The following is a 25,098-nucleotide window of genomic DNA, read 5'->3' on the forward strand; positions in this document are numbered from 1 at the left end:
GGCAAGCAACCAAGCCACGGCAAGCAACCAAGCCACGGCAAGCAACCAAGCCACGGCAAGCAACCAAGCCACGGCAAGCAACCAAGCCACGGCAAGCAACCAAGCCACGGCAAGCAACCAAGCCACGGCAAGCAACCAAGCCACGCCAAGAAACCAGGCCACGCCAAGAAACCAGGCCACGCCAAGGAACCAAGCCAAGGAACCAAGCCACGCCAAGGAGCCAAGCCACGCCAAGGAACCAAGCCACGCCAAGAAACCAAGCCAAGAAACCAAGCCAAGCCGCCTTCAGCTACGCATGACCAGCGGCCGACTCCCGACCCAGTCCCGACGGCGCGGATGCTGCGGCCGCCACCAATCCAGGCGGCGTGGATCCAGCGGCCGTCACCCAGTCGAGCTTCGGAGGCGTGTGCAGTGCGGCTGCCTCCCCGTTCCCTCCCGCCCCTTCTTGGACGGTTTTGGTTTTTTTCTCTTTTTGGGGGCGTCAGGGGCCGTCACTTGTGGGGGGGTTCTGTCACGACTCGCCCCAATCATGTCCATATTGTGATAGTGTCTGTCCGTGTGCCTGTGTGTTCGCCCCTCCCCGCCTGTGTTCCAATGATCAGTGTGATCAGTCTCACCTGCCTCTCATTTCCTGTCTGGTATTTAAGTCCGGTCTCCGTGTCACTCCCCTGTCGGTTCATTGCTAATGTCACCCAGTCCCTTTGTCTCACATCTCGTTCAGTTTCTGTTGTTGGTTTGGTTGCAAGTTATGTCGGGTTACCGAGTCTGTCTGTAAGTTCCAATAAACCCTGGTCCAAGCTGCACTTGGTCGCCCTGCTCCATTTCCTCATCCGAAGCCTGACAAAATATTGTTTGTTTTTTAATCTCCATCGCGGACTGGACGTCATACGGAGGCAGTATCACTTCGCATGCGCACTATAGATCCGATGCGAATAGTCCTCTTCTTGACTGACAATGAATGTGATAGTTTAATACAATCAGCAAATAACAAAATGCGTATTACAGGTAATATTTTATTTCACAACACTTTGCCTTGTTCCTTTCGTCTCTGCTGTTCACTTCAAACACGCTCCGTACAAACGCAATGCTCTCATATCAGACGCTTGCTCGATCACCTGCTCGTTTGCGGTCACAATGGTATTGTTTCAAATCTGAAACATTTGTTGCGGCTCCAGGTCACGACGAGGGGCAAGTTTTGGTTTCCAAGGATGTTTCTATTCCTCTTCAACTTCTCTCCCATACAGAGCCGCCTTTTTCACATGTCCGCACGTCACTTTCCTCTTTTCATTTTAAACGAACTGATCGCGGTGGTGCCCTTACGGGCAGTCGGAGAAATCAACGCCAACAAAAAAAATACATCCAGCCTAGTTAAGACCATTCCAAAGACTATAAAAATGGGACCCATTGCCTCCCTGCTTGGCACTCAGCATTAATGGTTGGAATTGGGGTGTTAGATCACCAAATGATTCCCGAGCGCGGCGCCGCTGCTGCTCAATGCTCCCCTCTCCCCCAGGGGATGGATCAAAATCACACGAGGATGGGTCAAATGCAGAGGACAAATTTCACCACACCCAGATGCGTGTGTGACGATCATTGGGACTGAAAATTGAAAATTTGGGTGCGTATTATACATGGGTACAGGCTTTTTTCCAGCATCGACATGCCATTTGTAGGGTGCGTATTATACATGGGGGCGCATTATACATGGAAAAAACAGTAGGTGGAATTACAGTTTCAAGTTTTTCACTCCCAGTGCAGGTGAGCCATAAATAATGCATTATAAGACCGAAGCTGCAGGCCGTATGAAATCAGACTGGATTTGGCCCGCGGGCCGGACTTTGGACATGCCTGCTGTAAAGGTACAATACATGCACAGAACAGTGTGGGGATGGTTATTAAGGGAATCGGAAGGTTCATAAAGCATAAAAGTATTGGGGATATCACGCATGAGAATGGAGCATGGCGACCAATTGCAGCTTGGACCAGGGTTTATTGAGGGAAAAGAGTTTTGGAGGTGAGGATGAGGGGAACAGACAAACAGGAACTGGCAAAATAACATGACTTGCGGAAGCAGAACGACAGGGGCAACAGACAGACGAACATAAACAGACTAACAGAGAGAAAGAGACAAAGACCTAAAACAATCCGACAGGGAAGTGACACGCAGACAGGACTTAAATTCACGACAGGTAACGAGAGGCAGGTGACTGTGATTACATTGATTATGAGTAGACACAGGAGGGGAGGGGTGAGTACACAGAGACGCGAACAGAAACCATGACAACATAGACTGACTGTCCATGATTTCGTATCAGTGTCTTGTCTTTGCTCTGCACAAAGGCATCAACCACGGTTTCTTCCTCCTCTCGAGACGCTTCAGCAAGATTGTCTGTTGTCTTCTGTTTGTACTTGGTCGTTGTCAGCTATTAACAAGCACTAGAGTCTTTATTTATGAGGGCCTTTCTGTAGTAATCCTTTATGTCCATATACCTTGACAGAGATTTTAACCTTTTGGTTGCTGGGAAATGAAAATAGACATCTTGCTGAGGTTATTTTTAGAGAAATCTCAAAATTGCATTTTTGACCAAATGAGTTAATTGTATCAATAAATCAAAACTAATCTCTGTGACATCTGCCTAATTCTGTGAAAACTCACCACATAGACCAAAGCACCCAAAAAACACTCGACAGCTTGCACATCTTGAAAGCTTGCGCATTTCTCGACTTGTGTAAAATTGTATCAACTCATATCGAGGTACATATTGTGTTGCCAGGTTCACAAAGATACCAGATACATATTTGGGAAAATAAGCACATATTTTTTTCCTTCAAACTCGAGTATTTCAATTCTTCTTGTAAAGGTTAATCATTGTATCATCAGTCCAAACAAATTAGACCCAGAATTTTCCTTTATCAAGAGTGAATGAGCTAAAGATTTTGGTTTTTATGGCATACCCAAATACAATTCATCCTGAGATGACATTTACATTTTACTTACATTAAAGACCGGTAATGTAATTTCTACCATTTTTTTAAACAGGTGGTCCTCCACTTATGTAATGAATCTAATGTAGTCTAAAGCACTGGCATGCTGGAATGGGTTCGAAATACAAAAAGGTCCTGCCTAGCTACAAAAACAGATATGCTCAAACATCACTGAATAAAGTACATAAGCAGACAAGTATATTCACATATTAAACCAATTAAAGAAACATTTTAAGCATATAATTATACCTACACAACAAATCAATAAAGAAGACATAACTAGACATTTTGCGATAGGGGGTAATGACAAAGGTTTTTATAACTTTATGATCTGATATGTATATCTGAGCACTTTGAAATAACAAATGTTTTTTGATATATTGCCTGAATAGCTTAATGACCCTTAAGGAACTGTTCAATTCATGCCTGATGATTGTCACGCTCAGAGCAGGGAGAGGACTCGAATGCAGAGTTCAAACAAAGGAATTTATTTCCTCCACGGGAGACAGCACCAGGAACAAAAAGTGCCTCCAGATGAGGGAAAAAAGGGCAAAAACAAAAGCGCCTCAACACAAGGGAAAAAAGGCTGAGAACAGCAAACAAAAGGCGCCTCAAACTGAGGGAAAAAACGAAGGCAAAATCTCACGAACAAAACACAGAGCTTGGGCAGAAAGTCTCTCCTATCTAGGCTTTCACGGGGAATATCTGAGACTACGGAATCGCTGGTGATCATGACAAGCAAGACGCACTGGCACAAGACAAGGGGAAGACGCAGGCTAAATACACACACGGAAGGGGGAGGACACAGGTGCAGACAATCAGGGCGGACGACACAGGTGTACGTAGTTAGCAAACAGGGAGGTCAAGTTGACGGCCGTGCAGAGGAAGGACCCACGATCTGAAATGTGATGTACAAAATAAAACAGGAAGTGATAACACGACGGACAGGACAAAACAAAACAAAACAATCTACAAAACCCGACAGCATGACATAACCCCCCCCCTCTAGGCCGGATCCCAGACGGACCAGGAGCATCGGGGTGAGCAGCGTAGAAGTCATCCAGCAGACCGGGATCCAGGATGTAACTGCGCGGCACCCATTGCCGCTCTTCTGGCCCATAACACTCCCAGTCGACCAGGTACGGCCAGCCCCTTCCCTTCCTGCGCACGTCCAGCAGCTCCTTGACCGTGTACGCAGGCCCACCCCCACAGCCCGCGGGGACGGAGGCGGCACATCACACTCTCCCTGACTGGCTTGATCTTCCCGACGTGGAAGGTGGGATGCACGGCAAGGGACCGGGGCAGGCAAAGTTGTACAGCGGCTGGATTCACGACCTTGGAAATGGGGAACGGTCCCACAAAACGGGGGGCCATCTTCCTGGAGCCCACCTGGAGGGGAAGGTCCCGGGCGGACAGCCAGACCCGTTGGCCCCGCTGGTAGGCGGGCGCCGGCCGTCGTCCCCGGTCGGCCATCCTCTTTACTCTGTCCCCCTGGCGGACCAGCGTGGCTCGCGCTGCCGCCCAGATGCGACGACATCATCTCACCACGGCGCGCGCCGAGGTAACGGACACCTCTGGCTCATTATCAGGGAAGACCGGGGGGTTGATAGCCAAATACGCACATGAAAGGGGACATCCCAGTAGCCGTGGTAGGGAGGGAGTTATGGGCGTATTCCACCCAGGTCAAGTTTTTACTCCATGTGGAGGGGTTCTGGGTCACTAGGCAGTGGAGGCCTGTTTCCAGCTGCTGGTTAATGCGCTCCGCCTGGCCGTTTGCCTCTGGGTGATAGCCCGAAGTGAGGCTCACAGTGGCCCCTATGAGTTTGCAGAACTCCTTCCAGAATCTGGACACAAATTGCAGGCCCCTATCTGATACAATGTTCCGCGGGAATCCGTATACTCTAAAAACGTGGTCCATGAGGACTTCGGCCATTCGCTTAGCTGAGGGTAACTTGGGCAGGGCAATGAAGTGGGCCATCTTGGAGAACCGGTCCACCACGGTTAGTATCGTCGTCGTCCCCTTGGACACGGGAAGTCCCGTGACAAAGTCAAAAGAGATGTCGGCCCAAGGTCGAGAGGGAATGGGGAGAGGTTGCAGCAACCCCACACGGGTGCCGGGGGTGTTTTTATTTCGCGCACAGACGGAGCAGGCTGCCACGTATTCCCTGACGTCGGCCCCCATGGAGGGCCACCAGAATCGCTGCTGTATGACGTACAGGGTTCTTCGCACGCCTGGATGACAGGCGAGCCGGGAGGTGTGTGCCCAGTGGATGACTTGGGGACGCAGCCTGGGAGTAACAGTCGATTGTCCGGGCATTCCCCAGGGGGTGGCTCGTCGCCGTTGGCCTGCTTCACTTTGTCCTCTATGGGCCAGGTTACGGCCCCCACCACACAGTGAGGGGGGAGAATAGGTTCGGGCTCCTTGGCCACCGGATCCGGACTGTAGATGCGCGACAGCACATCGGGCTTGATGTTTTTGGCCCCCGGTCTGTAAGACAAGGTGAAATTGAAACGGTTAAAGAAAAGAGACCAACGAGCCTGGGGTGAATTCAGTCGTTTAGCGTTCTTGATGTACTGCAGGTTCTTGTGATCAGTCCAAACCAAGAAGGGTTGTTGGGCTCCCTCCAGCCAGTGTCTATACATTCCTCGAGAGCCTGTTTTACCGCCAACAATTCTCGATCTCCTACATCATAGTTCTGTTCAGCGGATGTCAGCCGTCGGACAGGTAGGCGCAGGGATGAAGCTTGTTGTCTGCCGTGACCTTTGGGACAAGACGGCGCTGATTCCCTGACTGGAGGCGTCTACCTCCAGCACGAACTGACGAGATGGGTGGGGCAAAATGAGGATCGGGGCGGAGCTGAATCGCTTCTTCAACTCCTGGAAGGCGGCCTCCGCCTTCGCCGTCCAACAGAACGGAACTGTTGGGGAAGTCAGAGCATGCAGCGGGGCCGCTGAAGCCTTTGATGAATCGTCTATAAAAATTAGCAAAGCCAAGAAATTGCTGCACCTTCTTGCGACTATGGAGTCTAGGCCATTGTGTCACCGCGCTTACTTTTGCCGGGTCCATCTGTACCTTACCGGGGGCTATGATGAAGCCAAGGAAGGACGTAGTCTTGGCGTGGAACTCACTTTTTTCAGCCTTAACGTAAAGTTGATGATCCAGGAGGCGTTGCAGGACCGACTTAACATGGGACTCATGGGTCTTCATATCCGGTGAATAGATTAGGATATCATTCAAGATTCAAGAGTTTTTTATCCGCCATGTTTGAGCGTGCCAAACAAGGAATTTGACCTCGGTAAAAACACACCCTCTGTTCAACATTTAGGTCACTAACAACATTCAGGACATGTGAATAATGGCAAAAACAGTGTAGACAAATTCAAAAAGGTGTGAAGAGCAGGATGTTATTCCACAGAAACGTCTCTGACACTCTATGAGTGGTGTGAGTTCATCAGAGCAACAGCCTGGGGGAAGAAGCTGTCTCTGTGTCTGCTGGTTTTGGCGTACCGAGCTCTATAACGCCATCCGGAGGGGAGTAGTTCAAACAGACTGCAACCTGGGTGAGAAGGATCTGTAGAGATGTTCCTTGCCCGATTCCTGGTCCTGGACAGGTACAAGTCTTGGATAGATGGGAGGTTGATTCCAATGATCTTTTCTGCAGTTCTGATTGTCCGTTGTAGTCTGTGCTTGTCTTGTTTGGAGGCCGATCCAAACCAGACAGTGATGGAGGTGCAGAGGACAGACTGGATGATGGCAGTGTAGAAGGTCTTCAGAAGCTCTCGCGGCAGGTTGAACTTCTTGAGCTGTCTCAGGACAGCTCTCTGCCGAGTCCATGTCTGGCCAGTGCGTTCTGTCAGGCTCAGAGCAGGGAGAGGACTCGAATGCAGAGTTCAAACAAAGGAATTTATTTCCTCCACGGAAGACAGCACCAGGAACAAAAAGCGCCTCCAGATGAGGGAAAAAAGGGCAAAACCAAAAGCGCCTCAACACAAGGGAACAAAGGCTGAGACCAGCAAAGAAAAGGCGCCTCAAACTGAAGGAAAAAACGAAGGCAAAATCTCACGAACAGAACACAGAGCTTGAGCAAAAAGTCTCTGCTATCTAGGCTTTCACGAGGAATATCGCTGGTGATCATGACAAGCAAGACGCACTGGCACAAGACAAGGGTAAGACGCAAGTCTACAGTGTCGAAGGCAGCACTAAGATCGAGTAGTAACAATACAGACGAAGTGTTTGAATCCATAGTTATGAGGAGATCGTTAGTCACTTTACAAGTGCTGTCTCAGTGGAATGATTAGCTCTAAAACCAGACTGAAAAGTGTCATATCGATTATTGGCGACCATGTAATCGATAAGCTGCTGCGCTACTACTTTTTCAAGAAGTTTTGCTATGAATGGGAGGTTTGAAACTGGCCTATAATTACTGAGACAGTCCGGGTCAAGATTTGGTCGCTTAAGTAATGGTTTAATGATAGCGGTTTTAAAGGCTGTTGGCACTATCCCAGAGGAGACAGACAGATTGATTATATTTAAGACGGACGGTCCTAAAATTTGAAGTAATTCTTTAAATAGTTTGGCTGGAAGAGGGTCGAGTAAACATGTTGTTTGTTTAGCCGCACTAACCAATTGTGTAAGCCTTTCAAGAGACACGCTTTTAAAAGTTGAGAGGGTTGTTGCATGATCATCAGCGTTGGTAAACGGCGGGCTCGACCGAGCTATTGGAATGGTATTCTTGATCTCATCCCTAATGGATTCAATCTTTTGAGCAAAAAATTTCATGAACTCATCAGCTGAGTGGAAGACACACACACACACACAGCCAAAAGCTCAATTCCGTACAAAATGACAAAATTGAAAGAATGATGAATGGGCGGTGTGCGACAGTGGGCAAAGTGGATGTATGTGCAAGATGGTTTACAGGAAGGACACTTGGAGATAAAACCGGTAGAGGTGCCAGAAGAAGAGCGGCAGGAACAACAACAACCAAAAACCCGGCCAAAGGTGATCGCCAAGGCCGAAAGACGGGATGGAAGACCACAGCCCCCACACACACCGAATCGCCCATAATCAGCACCCACCACCACGGAACCAGCTCTCACCGAACCAGCACCCACTCCCATGGAATCAAAATCTCCTGCGAACTTGCCACACCCCCTGACTCATCACCCATCAAACTCGGCCCACACTGGCATGTGCAACTGAATATAAGCTTACCAAAGAACGTTGAACGTTGCCTTTTCTTAATGGAGACTTTCTGCTCTTGAGCATGGTCGCACGAAAGGCCCAGCACTGTATTGTACTTTCCTCAAAACAGAGCTTTCTTAACAAGAATTGTGATTGAAATCAACCAACCTGTGTAAGTCTAAATTTTGTTTCGGTGTCTTAGCCTTTTCCTAAAACTGAAGAAATAAAACGAGCATGCGGTGAGTAAATTGGATAACAGGTGATTGGCTATGGCTTTTGCCGCTTTTGCCGATAGCGCGCTTCCCAAATTGTGGACCAAAGATACGACAGCATACCCAAATATAGTTCATCCTGACATGACATTTACATTTTACTTACATTGAAGACCGGTAATGAAATTTCTAGCATTTTTTTTAACAGGTGGTGCTCCACTTATGTAATGACTCTAATGTAGTCTAAAGCACTGGCACTATTCAAACTTCAAATACCAAGCCCAACATACAATGTCATAAATCTTCCAAAATGAACAAAGGCTCGTTTCCCAAGGGATCTGTGGAAATGATGCAGGGATCCATCGGGGAGCTCTTTACAGCGCCTGTCTATAAATGGCAAATTCCCTTGAAACTGTGTGTCCTATTTTTAAAACTACACAATGCTTTGTCTTTTATTTCTTTGAAGATATAGATAAAGCAAATACATTAAATTTATTGCGAAGCGTGGTTGGGTTTAGAACTTCTTCTGCTGCACTCTAAAAAGTCATTCAGGGCCTTACTATATATCACAATCAGGGCTGTGGACTCGGTCGGATTTTTGCTCCGAGTCGGAGTCCGGCCTCTTGACCACGAGTCAGAGTCCAAGTCCGGCTGTCCATTTATTCTGTTAATTCATGTGACTGCTTAGTCTTTATTCAAGGCTAATTTAGATCAAAATCTAAATAATTACAACAATTTTGTGATGGCTTTGTCTTTATTAAACATATAAACGAATACAATAAACAGATACTTTCAAGTTTTAATAATTAAATACACCATTATAGCTCAGACATTTATCTAAACACAAATAATTAGTGACGACCCCACATCTATCGAAACACATTAATGATATAAGCTGGGTCAAGGACATAATCGTCCTTGACATTGGTACATAATGTAAACATTAACCTAAGTGCAACTCAACGTGGCCGCATTGATCGTAACTTACGCTCCGTTTCCCCCCCAAATCTAGAGGCAAAACATTGTTCTCTCGCTGCTCCCGGGTTCTTCCATCTTGGCTGCGCGCGGGCATTGTAGGTCTTGTACGTGCACGCACCTAGGCAGGCAGGCGCGGGCGCGCACGCAACAACTAAATTTGTCTTCATAACAAGCAAGCAGGGCTGTGGACAGTATTCCTACGCGCATTCTCAGGAGCATGATGAAAATAAAATTGAACGTATTTTTTTTATTGTCGGACTCGGTGGACTTGGTCAAAATCAGCACCGAGTCCGAGTCCGGCAAAAATGACCGAGTCCGACAGAGTCCGAGTCCCCGAGTCCGAGTCCACAGCTCTGATCACAATATTAAAAAAGTATACTAACTTATTAAAATCTCAGAAAATCATAAAACAGATCATTTGAGTTGGATATATCAAAATAAAGGTTAAAAAATTAGATAGTTATTTTTGCCTTGTTTTTTCTTATATTTATTAAGCTTGTTTGACAAAATAAATTAGTATTTGACAAACTAATTAGGTAAGATATTCATAATATAAATACCAGTCAGAATATTTGAGTATGGGCCAATCATACCAATCGGTTTCATCAACTAGAATCATTACTTGCTCTTACTCAATATTTGTAATCTCTAACAACAACTGGAGAAAATGAGTAGTTTTCGCACTCTCGAGTGGAATCATGGGCTATTTACCGTCACTGCTTTTTGAAATACCAGCGGCACGGAAACGGTCAACTGACAAGTGAAAATCACTTGGACAACTCGGTAAGTGAGCACGATTTAATGGGCCTACAAACGTTGTCACCATTATGCTGTTAGCTGACTTTGTTAATGTTTTCGAGCCAACATATTGCTCTGCTATCAAACAGTTCATTTATACAGCAAATGTCACCAAAATGGGACTAATTTATTTGTAATTAGGCGCTACACAATTTGCTAAGGCATATGTTAGTCTGCCATGGCTTCTACAACAGATGTAATTATTGTTGGGATGTTTGGGCAAAAGTTCATAATTTTTTCCGAGTGAGGCGATCAAGTCGAACTGCATGCTGATAGAGTGGCAGTGAACGAACACATCATATCAGAATAAGTAAATGGAATGTATTTATAATATATAGAGAAGGATTAGGTGTTTACATTTTTGAAAAAGACAACTTTTTCCCTGTATTGCATGGAAGCAAAACTCAACTCAATAAATACTCATTTTAAGTAATGTTATCTTCTTTTTGTCACGACTTGTTCCCGGTTGTTTTATATGTAGGTTGTCATGATTTCTGTCCGTCTGTGTACTCGCCCCTCCCTTCCTGTGTCAACTCACAATCAATATATTAATCACAGTCACCATGCCTCTCGTTACCTGTCTCGTATTTAAGTCCTGTCTGCGTGTCACTCCCCTGTCGGATCATTGATGTCTTTTGTCTCATGTCTCTGTTCAGTTTCGGTTGTTGGTTTTGTTAGTAAGTTACGTCAGTCTGCTGAGTCTGTTCGTTGTTCCCTTCAATAAACCCTGGTCAAAGCTGCACTTGGTCGTTCTGCTCCATTCCGATCCGTGACACTTTTTTGTGTTAACAATATAGTTTTAGATTTTACAACAATGAAATGAAATTATTTCATACAATTTTAATATATCTGGTCCGTAAATTTAACTAGTATTAAATTAATGCTTTTGTTACATATTATAACACTGTTTATTGTCGTCCTTTTTAAGGTGACGGCTCATGCATGGCAATGTAAGGGCTGCACATTTGATGATTCTTCAAAAGTGGAGCTTCTCAAGCATTATCGTGTCAAACATGGTACAGTGGTCGTGGCCATTGCCTTCATTTAAGATGTTCTTGCTCCTTTAAGACATCGAGTGCCCTGCGTATGCACTTCAAGAAAAGAAAGATGCTGCAAGAGAGAGACAGCGGGCATGAATGAGTGTTCTACTTCAGGTATGTGAAGGTATTAAAGTTGTTCCCAAAAAATAATAGCTTTGCTTGAATATGTAGTATTGCATTTTATTAGTTGTTGAAAGATTTTCTCTTCTGCAGAGTCAAATTCTCATTCAACAGACACCTGGTTGTCATCAGATGTCTCATCGACCATCTGGGAGAAGATGCCAGTGTGTTGTTCAAGGACTTTGAGGTTGGTATAATACTGTAGCTTTTGTCATTTCTAACCATGCAATCATGGTTGACCATTAAGTCGCTGCAGTACAGTTACCGTATTTATTCAAATTATCGGCTTAGGTTTATGTCCAACAGGGGAGGTGGGCGTTTAATAGAGAACACTTTTTGTCCGATCGCCAAGGGGCACTGAAATGGGCTATAATATGTAAATTTTCCTTATGTAGTATGCAATACCTGCATCTCACTGGTGTTCTTAACGCTAGAACAGCGGCTGTTTTGATCTACCTCTAACAGCGGGGTGCGTCAATTGACGCTCCATTACCGTCGCACATCACATGTTGCGCACGTCATGTTATCGCGATCGTCTTGTTCGAGCGCACGCCCCGATAACATAATTGTGTGAGGATACTGTAGCGGAGTGACGAGTGTAATTGTATCATAGTTTATGGAGAAAAACAATTTAAAAGGGACATTTTGACGTGCTGTCAAATCAGTCATATTTAAACTTTAAAATGACATCGGCATGCGGTCGCGGAGGAAAACGTAAGTTTTGGGGGAGGTTTTTAGCAGCATGGGCGATAATTAGAGGTATCAATGTTTTTTATTTATGTTAACTAACTGTTACACACTGGGCGATTATTAGAATATGGGCAATAATTAGAATAAATACGAAACTTGGATAGTTTAATCAAGCCATAATTTGTCAATAACTCCAGCAAAAATAACCACAAATCACTCCACCATCACCTCAGATTGGAGGTGCGTGCCTAACGTCATGGGCCGCGATTCTTGAATAGGGCTGTCACAAATTATCTAATCATGAACTGTAGTCGCGATTAGTCGACTCATTGGATATTGTATAAATCATGGCATACTGCACCATCAAGCAGCTGCTCTTATATGACCATTGGTAGCTTACAGCTTGACTCCTTTAAGATACTATGTACAAATCAGTAATAAATACCATAATTTTCGGACTATAAGTCGCTCCGGAGTATAAGTCGCACCAGCCATAAAATTCCCAAAAATGTGAAAAAAAACATATATAAGTCGCTCCGGAGTATAAGTTGCATTTTGGGGGGGAATTTATTCGACAAAATCCAACACCAAGAACAGACATGAACGAGCACCAACAGGCTAAACCAGGGGTGGGCAAACTTTTTGACTCGCGGGCCGAACTGGGTTCTAAATTTGGACCGGAGGGCCGGACCAGGAGCAGATGGTATAGGCGTTGTGTGAAGTCATATAAGCGACCTGTAAAGGTCATTGCATAGAAGATCTTGGCCTTTAGTAGGTAGTAAAGCATGGATATTCCAAACAAGTTTTTTGAAAACAAATGCATTTATTAACAGCATTAAAAAAAATAATAATTCACTAAAAAACTGCTATCAGTGATTCTCATAAAATACGACACTGTTATTATGAATAACAATCTCCATCACTTCAGTGCCTGCAGGTCAGATTAATGAAAGATGTTTATCTTATGGGATCACATCAAACGGCAAACATTCTGACCAAATATATCATCTTGAAGAATCGGTGAAAGCATACATCCAAATAAAGTAATCAAAACAGCAACACGGTGAGGGGTATCTGAAAATCAGAGCAGAGTTTTAACTCGCAAACACCTGGTAACAGAGGTGAGGAAACGGGAAACACTTGCTTAAAGTAAGCCTTAAGAACTTTACAGGTTAAGATTAGTCGCAAATAGGTGGTGCATCAATGTCCTTGAGCATCCTGCATTGTTTGAAAATGAGAATGGTCGCTAGTTTCAATCCCTGCTATGTGTACAAATCATATTCAAAATGCATTTTTTTACAATAAACTTGAGAGCCTCCCGTTCATTTTCAGTGGGAACAGTGTTGTTGGTGTCCCTTTTTTGCTAGTGCGTCATAGTCTGGAGTAAAATTTGTTGTGGCAATTCTTAGGCGAGATCCGAGGTGTTGGTCCGTTTACCTTGATCTGTGACGGGTTGATGTTGATGTGGCTGAACGTCACGTCGCGTACGTCGAGCCAAATTGGCCACTCTTTTTTAAACACTCGGCACTCACTTCTTTTTTTCGGGCCACTCATTTTAATGGAAGGATTCCAGGGGAAGGTTTGTGGGTGGCTTTAGCGCAAAACTGCATCTGAAAGCTCAGCGCGCGAATTATAAGAATGCTGTCGTCAAAGCCCACGCTCTAAATTCGGGACTGATACGAATAGAGCGAGAGTGCGCCAAGTCCGTACTACTGAATACGTACACGCACTTGTGAGTGTGCACCGAGCTTTCTGACACGGCTTCCGGTAGTAAATGCGCAGGCGAGCGCTTCGCCATCTACTGGGGAAACGCAGTCATTGCAGGCAAAATGACAAAAAAAAAAGTTTAATAATACAATTTGTTCAGGGTTGGCGGGCCGGATTAAACGGTCCCGTGGGCCGGATGTGGCCCGCGGGCCGTAGTTTGCCCACCCCTGGGCTAAACGATACGGTATGCTAACACAAACGAGGAGCTGAGAACGGGCCTGACGTAACATTCAGTTATTTAAAAAAAACGATTACATAAATACCACGTTTATAAAACCATCTGTGTCACTCCAATTCATTAAATCCATCGATCGTCCTTTGTCAACAATACCGTGTACTGCGCCGCAGTTCAAATTATTCCACAGGCCCAAACAACGATATATAAACTATATTTTAAATAACTATCACATGAACAACAATATTATCAAACCATTTGTGTCACTCCAAATCATTAAATCCATCGATCAAATTTCTCGTCCTTTATGTCATCCTGGTGACAGAGGACATGTCCAGAGGATATGGCGCTTTAAAGTGTTAATTACTTTATTTGATTTTTTCTCTCGCTATTTTTCACGTTTTGAATATGTTCAAGATAAAGATATCAAAGCATTTGAAGTGATCAACTATACTAAAAATAACATGTGAAGTGGTTGTAAGTAAGTGATGTGTTAATGATCAAGTAAAAATTTGTGGAAAAAAACATGTCGCTCCTGTGTATAAGTCGCCCCCCCACCCAAACTATGAAAAAAAATGCGACTTATAGTCCAAAAATTACAGTAATAATAACTCAACTTGCAACTATGCAGCTTGAAACAGTATTCCCGATTGTTTACTAATGATGAAGCAACTGAAATTGAAGTAGATGCTGTACCCTTTAAAGTTGTAGCTGTAAATGTTTTGTGCATTTTAAAATGGAACCAAAATCTACACACTATGCTGAGCTGCACTAATACTATGAAAACCATGTGAAATCATATGAGCAAAATTAGGGAAGTGTACTGTGCAAAACAAAACTATAATGAACATTTGCATTGGTTTTTAATTTTATTATTACTGAACCTTTATCCAAAATGTTTTTTTTGCTTTTCGAGAATAAATACTTGAATCTGCACATTCAAATTGTGGTGAGATTTTAGTATTGATTTTTAGCATAGGATAGGAAAGGACAGAGATGGGTACATCAGTAATTATTCTCCATCATTCCTCATTCATCAGTGGCGACGTCACCGCCGGTCATCATCAGTCCGTCATTATTTCAAGCAGAAGCAAAATTGTCATTTGTCTGTCACCCCGTCATCGCTACTTTAACAGCACTTCTGTCATCGCTGAATTACAGTTAATCACTTCTACATAAGCAAAAAATCTTAATATTAGCATTAATTAAAAATATTGATAAAAAATTATTACAATGGTGACAGCAGTGGTGGGCTCTCAGTAAATTTTACGCCAGCAGGCACCCCATCAGTCTGTCATCGTTATTTTAACCACACTTTGCCATTGTATTTGCAAACTCTTTTGAACAAAGAACGTTAGAATGTATTGATGAAATGTAGGCTAAATGATAGTCACTACACACACACTGAGCACACGCTCACGCACGTACGCACGGACACACACGCACGCACACACACGGACACACACATTAATTTGCATGCAAACTTTTCTTCTAACTTGGTGACATCAGCCCTTCATCATTAATTTTAATGACCATCACTAAGCAATAATACATTACTGCATACATCCACACAGCAAGAGGCGCCACTGATCCTGGAGAGCAATTATAGTTTGCACTTTGTTTATTATCTTTTATGATAGGCAAGGGAGTGTGAATGCGTGTGCGCGTGTGTGTGTGGGCGTGTTCATGTGCACGTGTGTATGCGCGTGTGCATGCATGCATGTGAAAAAGGGGAAGGGAGAGACAGACTTCTCTTCAGACTTCTACCTCAGACTAAATCGTTTGACACAATAAAGCAAACAAACTATATTAAAAAACAAGCAATATTGAAGCCCTTAGATCTGATGGTTAGACATTTCATTTGTGTTTTAAAGAGACTCTTGAATGGATAGTGGAAGATGGGGTACAAGGTTTTAATTTGAGTTGAAGGGTTTTATTTTAGTATTACATTGTGGCTCTTTAGTTTGTAATACAGAATGGAAATACTTGATGTATCCTAAGAGGAATCTCAGTATACAACTGAGCAATGTCTGAAAAGGCTCTCCAATGACGTTGCTCCTTGAGAAGTTTGGTGCGTTCTTTAAGGATACCTCAACATTTCTCAGGAGACAAACTGGCCTACCACCAAGTCAAGTCGTTTATTTGTATAGCCCTAAATCACAAGCAGTCTCGAAGGGCTTCACGTAGACAAAAAATTGACAATTATTCTCAAAGCATCCCCTGAGCTTAAGCTCCCAAAAGGGCAAGGAAAAACTCAAAAAAACAAATAAAACCAAGCACAAATAATACATAATATGAAAATCAATGAAAAAGTGGATGTCCAAGTCAAAGCAAAGAGCTGCTTGAGGTGCCCTCGATTGTCCTGGCAGTGTCTTCGAGGAGGGTAAGCTGCAGTTCCATCATCCTGAATTGGTCCACGAGAATCCAGATAGCTGTAAGTTGGCTAATATTGGGGTAATGTGATCAAAATTTCTTGTCCGTGAGAGCAGCCTTAGCAGCAGCATTTTGTACTAACAGTAGACTTTTGATGCTGGACTTAGGAAGACCAGAGAATAATGCATTACAGTAGTCAGTAGTTTCCGCATCACCGGTCGAGAGGATCGGACGAATCTTAGCAATATTACGAAGGTGAAAAAATGCAATTCTGGTTATATTCTTAATGTGCTTTTGAAAGGAGAGCGTTTGGTCAAATATTACCCCGAGATTAGTTACAGCAGGGGTGGCCAACCAGTCAGAGACTAAGAGCCACAATTTTTTACTATGTACCGCAAAGAGCCACATCACAACCCCCCTCCCCCCCGAAGCGAAGCGAACACGCAGCGTTTGACGTCCCGTTAACCCCCCCCCAAGCGAAGCGAAGCGAACACGCAGCGTTTGACGTCCCAGCTCTAAAACCAGACTGAAAAGATTCATATCGATTATTGGCGACCATGTAATCAATATGGTCCATATTCCATATTATATCCATCACTGTCTGGTTTGGATCGGCCTCCAAACAAGACAAGCACAGACTGCAACGGACAATCAGGACTGCAGAAAAGATAATTGGAATCAACCTCCCATCTATCCAAGACTTGTACCTCTCCAGGACCAGGAAACGTGCAAGGAACATCTCTACAGACCCTTCTCACCCAGGTTGCAGTCTGTTTGAACTACTTCCCTCCGGACAGCGTTATAGAGGTCGGTACGCCAAAACCAGCAGACACAGAGACAGCTTCTTCCCCCAGGCTGTTGCTCTGATGAACTCACACCACTCTTAGAGTCTCAGAGTCATTACTGTGCAATAACATCCTGCTCTCCACACCTTTTTTGAATTTGTCTACACTGTTTGTACTTTGTGTCCTCTCTGCATCCATTGCAGCCTGGTCATCCTTGATAAGGGACCTTCCCATCTGTGGTTTCTTCTCAAAGTTTCTCAGTTCCCCTAACTGGAGTTTTGAGTTATGAGTTCTTCCTTGCCCTCTTGGGTGTTTAAGATCAGGGGATGTTTGAGAATATTTGCCATTTTTCATGTCCTGAGTGTTGTTAGTCACCTAAATGTTGAACAGAGGCTGTGATGTACCAAAGTCAAATTCCTTGTTTGGCACGCTCAAACATGGCGAATAAAAAACTCTTGAATCTTGAATAAGCTGCTGCGCTTCTACTTTTTCGAAAAAAGTTTTGCTATGAATGGGAGGTTTGAAACTGGCCTATAACCCTAACCCTAACCCTAACCCTATAATAGCAAGTGCTGTCTCAGTGGAATGATTAGCTCTAAAACCAGACTGAAAAGTGTCGTATCGATTATTGGCGACCATGTAATCAATAAGCTGCTGCGCTACTACTTTTTCAAGAAGTTTTGCTATGAATGGGAGGTTTGAAACTGGCCTATAATTACTGAGACAGTCCGGGTCAAGATTTGGTCGCTTAAGTAACGGTTTAATGATAGCGGTTTTAAAGGCTGTTGGCACTATCCCAGAGGAGACAGACACATTAATTATATTTAAGACGGACGGTCCTAAAATTTGAAATAATTCTTTAAGTAGTTTGGCTGGAAGCGGGTCGAGTAAACATCTTGTTTGTTTAGCCGCACTAACGAATTGTGTTAGCCTTTCAAGGGACACGTTTTTAAAATTTGAGAGGGTTATTGCATGATCATCAGCGCCGGTAATCGGCGGTCTCGACTGAGCGATTGGAATGGTATTCTTGATCTCATCCCTAATGGATTCAATCTTTCGAGCAAAACATTTCCTGAACTCGTCAGCTGAGTGGAAGGAGCTATCGGGGGTCGGCTGGCGTAGTGTTAGCTTTGCCACTGTATCAAATAGGTATTTAGGATTGTTTTTACTGAGATTAATGACTTGCGAAAAATAACGAGTTTTTGCTAAGATAAGCGCATCTTTCTATTTCAGGAGGCTGTCATGCCATGCCTGATGGAAAACCTCAAGTTTGGTTAAACGCCAATTGTGCTCATGCTTTCTACATAATTGCTTAAGCGTACGTGTTTCATCTGTGAACCACGGAGTAGGCAATCTACGGCGAGTTTTCAGACGTAGCGCCGCCACAGAGTCAATGGCATTTAACAATGTCGCATTGAATTCATTTTTAAGATTATCAATAGAGCCGATATATGCGGGAAATATGGCAGTTGCCGGCGACAGTAACTCAGATAGCGCAGTTGCAGTCATGGAGTTACTATTACGGCTGCTATAATTCTGATTGATCTCTTGTCTTTGACAAAGAACTAAAATTTCAAATTTTATTAAGTAATGAGGCGGCTCGGTGGGGCACTGGCTAGCATGTCCGCCTCACAGTAAGAAGGTGCGGGTTTGATTCCACCTCCGGCCCTCCCTGTGTGGAGTTTGCATGTTCTCCCCGTGTGCGCGTGGGTTTTCTCCGGTCACTCCGGTTTCCTCCCACATCCCCAAAAAACATGCTTGGTAGGACAATTGAGCGCTCCAAATTGCCCCTAGGTGTGAGTGCGTGTGCGGTTGGTTGTTCGTCTCTGTGTGCCCTGCGATTGGCTGGCAACCGGTTCAGGGTGTCCCCTGCCTACTGCCCGATGACAGCTGGGATAGGCTCCAGCAAGCCCGCGACCCCCGTGGGGACTAAGCGGTGCAGAAAATGGATGGATGGATGGATTAAGTAATGATCAGACAAAACAGTAGTGTATGGCAGTACTATTATATTTGAGGTTGCAAGTCCTCGGAATAATACCAGATCTAAGGTATTTCCATTCTTATGTGTTGCTGCCTGTACGGCTTGCGTAAAACCAAACGTATCAGTTAAAGTCTGAAACGAAGTAAGTAGCTCTGACGGTAAATTCATGTAGATATTGAAATCGCCCATGATTATTATATTATCCGCATTTGGCACTAAATCAGCCACGAATTATAAAAATCCATCCATACAAATGCTAATTGTAATCTTATCTAACGACTGATTTGATCGATTGTATGCCCTTTTTTTCTCAATGTAATGGAATTCTTTATCTCGTGATAAAATAACACGATGTATCAAATAGGTATTGATATACCTATTAAGACACTTTGCCTTGTTCCTTTCGTCTCTGCTGTTCACTTCAAACACGCTCCATGCGACCGCAATGCTCTCGTATCAGACGCTTGCTCGATCACCTGCTCGTTTGCTGTCCCGTGCGCGCACGGAGCGCGGTGGTGCGTTTACGGGCAGTCGGAGAAATCAATGCCAACAAAAAAAATGACATCCAGCCTAGTTAAGACCATACCAAAGACTATAAAGATTGGACCCATTGCCTCCCTGCGTGTGTGACGATCATTGGGACTTAAAAAAATAAAAAATAAAAATAAATAAATAAAAAAAAATCATAAAAATTGGGTGCGTATTATACATGGGTACAGGCTTTTTTCCAGCATCAGCATGCCATTTTTAGGGTGCGTATTATACATGGGGGCGCACTATACACGGAAAAAAACGGTAAATTGAATGTATTATTATTATTATTATTATGTTCCGTGATGATCTAATATTCATAAAACCGAGTTTAAGTTTAATCGGTTGATCAGGGTTCGTATCTATAGAAAGAATTTTAAACGAAATGCGAGTAAGATTGTGTCTTATAATAAAGTGCGCCTTATATATGGACCAATATTGAGCCACTACAGCAGGCGTGTCCAAAGTCCGGCCCGTGGGCCAAATGTATATATCTTATATGTGGACAATGTTTTAAAATGGGCAATTCATTGAAGGTGCGCCTTATAATCCGGTGGGCCTTATATATTAGACTTAGACTTAGACTTAGACAAACTTTATTGTCATTTTGTCTGCACAGGGAGCATACAAAACGAAATTCCATTGCATACAGTTTACAACAATGCAGTGATATTGCGGTTGAATAAAAATAACGTACTATATAAAAATATAAAATAAAATAAGTATAAAGTGCAGCAGTGATAAGTATGTAATAGTGCAAGGAAAGAAAACAGTATTGTGCAGAGGAATGCTAAACTAGGTTGCGTACTTTTAAATTTACATGGATTATAATAGTTCAGCAAAGTTGGCAGTGCAAGATAGTGGTTCGTAGTGTCATAATGTTCAGTTCTGTGTATGTGTGATGCAGAGTCTAGTTTAGAGTTCAACAGTTCAAATGTTCAACAGTCTGATGACAGCACGGAAAAAGCTGTTGCAGAACCTGGTGGACCTGCAGCGGATGCTGCGAAACCTCTTCCCAGAGGGCAGCAGGGAGAACAGTCCATGGTGGGGGTGTGATGGGTCACTGATGATGTTACGGGCTCGGGACACGCAGCGCTGAGATGAAATGTCCTGAATGGAGGGAAGAGGAGCCCCAATGATCCTCTCTGTTGTCCTCACCACTCTCCTCACGTTCTTCCAATCGGAGGCGCTGCAGCCTCCACACAACACAGAGAGACAGCTTGTCAGAATGCTCTCTATGGTGCTTCTGTAGAACAATCCTCATGATGGGTGGGGGCAGGTGGCCTCTCCTCATCCTCCGCAGGAAATACAAGCGCTTCTGTGCCCTCTTGACCAGTGCCTTTGTGTTCACAGTCCAGGTGAGGTCGTCTGTGATGTGGACCCCCAGGAATTTGGTGCTGCTGACCACCTCCACAGCTGAGCTGTTGATGATCAGTGGAGCGTGGTGAGGCTGTTTTTTCCTGAAGTCGACGATGATCTCCTTCGTCTTCTCCACATTCAGGATCAGGCTGTTGTCTCTGCACCACCCCACCAGCTGCTCCACCTCCTCTCTGTAGTCCAGGTCGTTGTTGTCTCTGATGAGGCCCACCACCGTTGTGTCGTCTGCAAACCTCACAATGTGATTGGTGGTGAACCTGAGGACGCAGTCGTGTGTCATCAGGGTGAACAGCAGGGGGCTCAGGACGCAGCCCTGAGGGGAGCCTGTGCTGAGGGTGATGACATCGGAGGTGTTCTGTCCGACCCGGACTGACTGAGGTCCGTTGGTGAGGAAGTCACCTGAAGCCCAGGTGTTCCAGTTTTCCTACCAGATGCTGTGGGATGATGGTGTTAAACGCTGAACTGAAGTCCAGAAACAGCATCCGCACATGGGTGTTCTTCTCCTCCAGGTGAGCCAGGCTCAGGTGAAAAGCGGAGGAGATGGCATCCTCAGTGGAGCGGTTCTGCCAGTAGGCAAACTGGAACAGGTTGAATGTTGAGGAGAGTCTGGAGACGATGTGGTCTTTAAGCAGCCTTTCGAAGCACTTCATCATGATGGGAGTCAGTGCAACAGTCATTAAATGAGGTGATTTGAGGTTTCTTCGGCACCGGAATGATGGAGGCAGTCTTGAAGCATGCTGGCACTGTGGCTTGGCCCGGCGAGGTGTTAGAAATGTCTGTGATGACACTAAGCCAGCTGACCTGCACATTCTCTGAACACCCGCCCAGGTATGTTGTCGGGGCCTGGGGCGTTACGTGGGTTGACTCTCCTCAGAGTCTTCAACACGTTGGCTGAGTCAAGGCAGAGTGCCTCCTCTTCCTGATGGGGAACAGTTTTAACTGCTGGAGTGCTGTTTAGCATCAACTTCACCCACCGGGGGGGAGGGTGAGTTGTAGTCTGTAATCGCCCGTATGCCTTGCCACATACTCCTGGTGTTGTTGGCGTCGTGGAAAAGATCCTGAATTTTCCGACTGTGGCTCCGCTTCGCTAACCTGATGGCACGGTTCAAGTTGGCTCTCGCTGTCCTCAGTGCCTCTTTGTCGCCAGACTTGAAGGCTAAGTTCCGTGCTCGTAGCGTTTGACGTACCTCCTCAGTCATCCAGGGTCGTTGGTTGACCCGGGTGATGATGTTCTTAGTGATGCTGACGTCCTCGCTGCATTTGTTGATGTAGGCTGACACAGTCATGGCGTACTCATCAATGTTGATCTGGTTGTCATATGTTGCTGCTGATTTGAACAAGTCCCAGTCAGAGCACTCAAAGCAGTCCTGGAGTGCCTCCATGGCCCCCTCAGACCACACTCTCACCTGCTTCACTGTGGGTTTTGATCTGATGAGCAGGTGGTCTGAAGAGCCTAGGTGGGGGCGGGGGGCTGCTCTGAATGCATCTTTTATATTGGTGTAAATCAAGTCTAGAGTGTTCTCTCCCTGAGTTGGAAAATCCACGTGTTGGTAAAAATGAGGGAGAATAGTCTTCATATTAGCCTGGTTAAAGTCCCCAGCAATGAAAACACCCTCTGTGTGCGTGGATTGCAGCTCACTGATTGTCCGATAGAGAACGCTCATGGCCTCTTTAGTATTAGCGCTGGGAGGCACATACACAGCAGTGATGCTAATAACAGTAAACTCCCTGGGCAGGTAGAAGGGTCTGCAGTTAACAGTCAAAAGCTCGATGTCCGAAGAGCAGAAGCTGGCGACAGATCTAGCATTTTTACACCAGTTGTTGTTGATGTAAACACACAGCCCACCCCCTCGGGATTTACCGCATAGTTCGCTGTTTCTGTCGGCGCGGAATGTAGCGAGCCCCTCCAGGCTAACGACGTTGTCCGGTATTGATGAGTTCAGCCATGTCTCCGTCAGGATGAGAGCGCAGCAGTTTCTAAATTCCCTCTTTGAAGAGTGTTCCAGTTGTAGATAGTCTATTTTATTATCCAGTGAGCGGACGTTGGAGAGGAAGATGGATGGAAGCGGCGGTTTGTAGGGAATAGCTTTTAGCTTAGCCGTTAGCTCACCTCGACAGCCGCGCTTCCGCCGCCGGTCACACCGCCTACGCTTGCTCCTCCTCCGGCGTGTGCTGCCCGGCGAGTCCGCTGCATCGTGAGCATCTGGAACTTGTGCCCGAAGCACTCCGAGGCTACATAAACAGTCTAGGGTAGTTGTGGCTACGAGTCCAAAAACACTTGATGACCGTAACTCCAGCAGGCGTTGTCGATCATATACTAACCTACTGGATGGATAAACTAATCTTTGTGTTGTTTGTAGCGTCCTAGGCGGCATATTTTGTCGAAACGCTCGCCGGTTGTCGAGAGCCGTAGCAGCCGCAGCAGACTAGGGCGCCGCCATTTTGAAAATGATTGAATTGGACAAAGTTTTAAAATGGGCCATTCATTGAAGGTGCGCTTTATAATCCGGTGCGCCTTATAGTGCGGAAAATACAGTAAGTGACTGACAACATTCAGGTAACTAACAACATGTAAGTGTCAAAGTCAAAGTCAGCTTTATTGTCAATCCCTTCATATGTCAAGACACACAAAGAAACCGAAATTCCGTTTCCTCCATCCCACAGTGACGAGACACAGTACACGATAAACATACAAGTAGACGACACAAAATAAAAACAAGGCACAAACAATAAATAATAAATAAATAAAATGAGTGATGAATAAATAATAAACAAATAACCCAATAAATAAGAGGAGCAAAACTGAGCCAGTGTGCGTACAGCAGACAGTAAGCATAGCGCAAAGTACAGGACGCTACGCAGAAAGGGGGTGCGAGTTCAGGATCCTAACAGCCTTCAGTATGAAGCTGTTGGAGAGTCTGGTAGTGCGGGAGCGCAGGCTCCTGTACCTCTTCCTAGAGGGCAGAAGATCAAACAAAGAGTGAGCGGGGTGACTCACATCACTCACAATCGTGGTCGCCTTGCCGGTGAGATGGAAGGTGTAAATGTCCTTCAAGGAGGGGAGCGAAGCACCAATAATCTTACCAGCCGTGTTCACTATGCGCTGCAGGGCCTTCAAGTTGTAGTCAGTGCAGCCGCCACCCCAAACAGCAATACAGCTGGAGAGGACGCTCTCAATGGTGCCGCGGTAAAATGTAGTCATGACGGCCGAAGGAGCGCTCGCTCGCCTGAGTTTCCGCAGGAAGTACAGGCGGCGCTGGGCTTTCTTCGCCAGTGATGCGGTGTTGGTGAACCAGGAGAGATCCTCACTGATGTGCACCCCCAGGAACTTGGTGCTGCTCACTCTCTTCACCACAGCACCGTCGATGGTCAGCAGCAGGTGTTGGGTGTGACCCTTCCGGAAGTCCACAACAATCTCCTTGGTCTTGTCGACGTTCAGCAGGAGGTTGTTGTCTCTGCACCACGTGGTCAGAAGGTCAACCTCCAGCCTGTATTGAGTCTCGTCTCCCTTGGTGATGAGACCCACCAGAGTCGTGTCGTCAGCAAACTTCACTATGCGGTTGTCGCTGTAGGTTGCAGTGCAGTCATGCGTCAGGAGGGTGAAGAGCAGCGGACTGAGCACGCAGCCTTGGGGGGCCCCCGTGCTCAGCGTGATGCTGGCGGATATTTTGTCGCCAACACGTACCACCTGTGGCCTCTGACAGAGGAAGTCCAGTAGCCAGTTGCAGAGGTAGGTACTGAGGCCCAGCTTGTCAAGTTTGCTGATGAGGCGTTGTGGCACAATGGTGTTGAAGGCAGAACTGAAGTCTACAAACAGCAATCTCACATACGAGTCCCTTCTCTCCAGGTGTGTGAGGGCCGAGTGGAGGGCAGAGCAGATGGCATCCTCAGAGGACCGTTTGGCTCGGTACGCAAACTGGAAGGGGTCAATGGTGGGGGGGAGAACGGATCGGATGTGCTCTATGACAAGCTGCTCAAAGCACTTCATGATAATGGGCGTAAGTGCCACGGGGCGGTAGTCATTGAAGCATGACGCAGCAGGTTTCTTTGGCACAGGTACGATGGTGGCAGCTTTGAAACACGAAGGGACGATGGCCTGCT

At 45.4% G+C, this 25,098-nt stretch overlaps 1 protein-coding gene across 18 annotated transcripts in view; it reads left to right on the top strand.

The window, feature by feature from the left end:
* LOC133151771 (uncharacterized) overlaps positions 1-25,098 on the top strand; it is a 44,233-nt gene that overhangs the window by 13,436 nt on the left and 5,699 nt on the right. For 3 of the 18 annotated variants that reach the window (XM_061275065.1, XM_061275061.1, XM_061275079.1), the window contains exons 2-4: positions 11,087-11,312; positions 11,412-11,505; positions 20,974-21,064. The gene's annotated coding sequence lies outside the window, so the exon portion shown is untranslated. Of the gene's footprint in view, positions 1-11,086; positions 11,323-11,411; positions 11,506-20,973; positions 21,065-21,121; positions 21,507-25,098 lie in introns of all 18 variants that reach the window. The other 15 variants (XM_061275067.1, XM_061275066.1, XM_061275070.1 and 12 more) reach the window with 10 other exon arrangements.

This window comes from Syngnathus typhle, linkage group LG3 (assembly GCF_033458585.1).
Source record: "Syngnathus typhle isolate RoL2023-S1 ecotype Sweden linkage group LG3, RoL_Styp_1.0, whole genome shotgun sequence".
NCBI lineage: Eukaryota > Metazoa > Chordata > Actinopteri > Syngnathiformes > Syngnathidae > Syngnathus > Syngnathus typhle.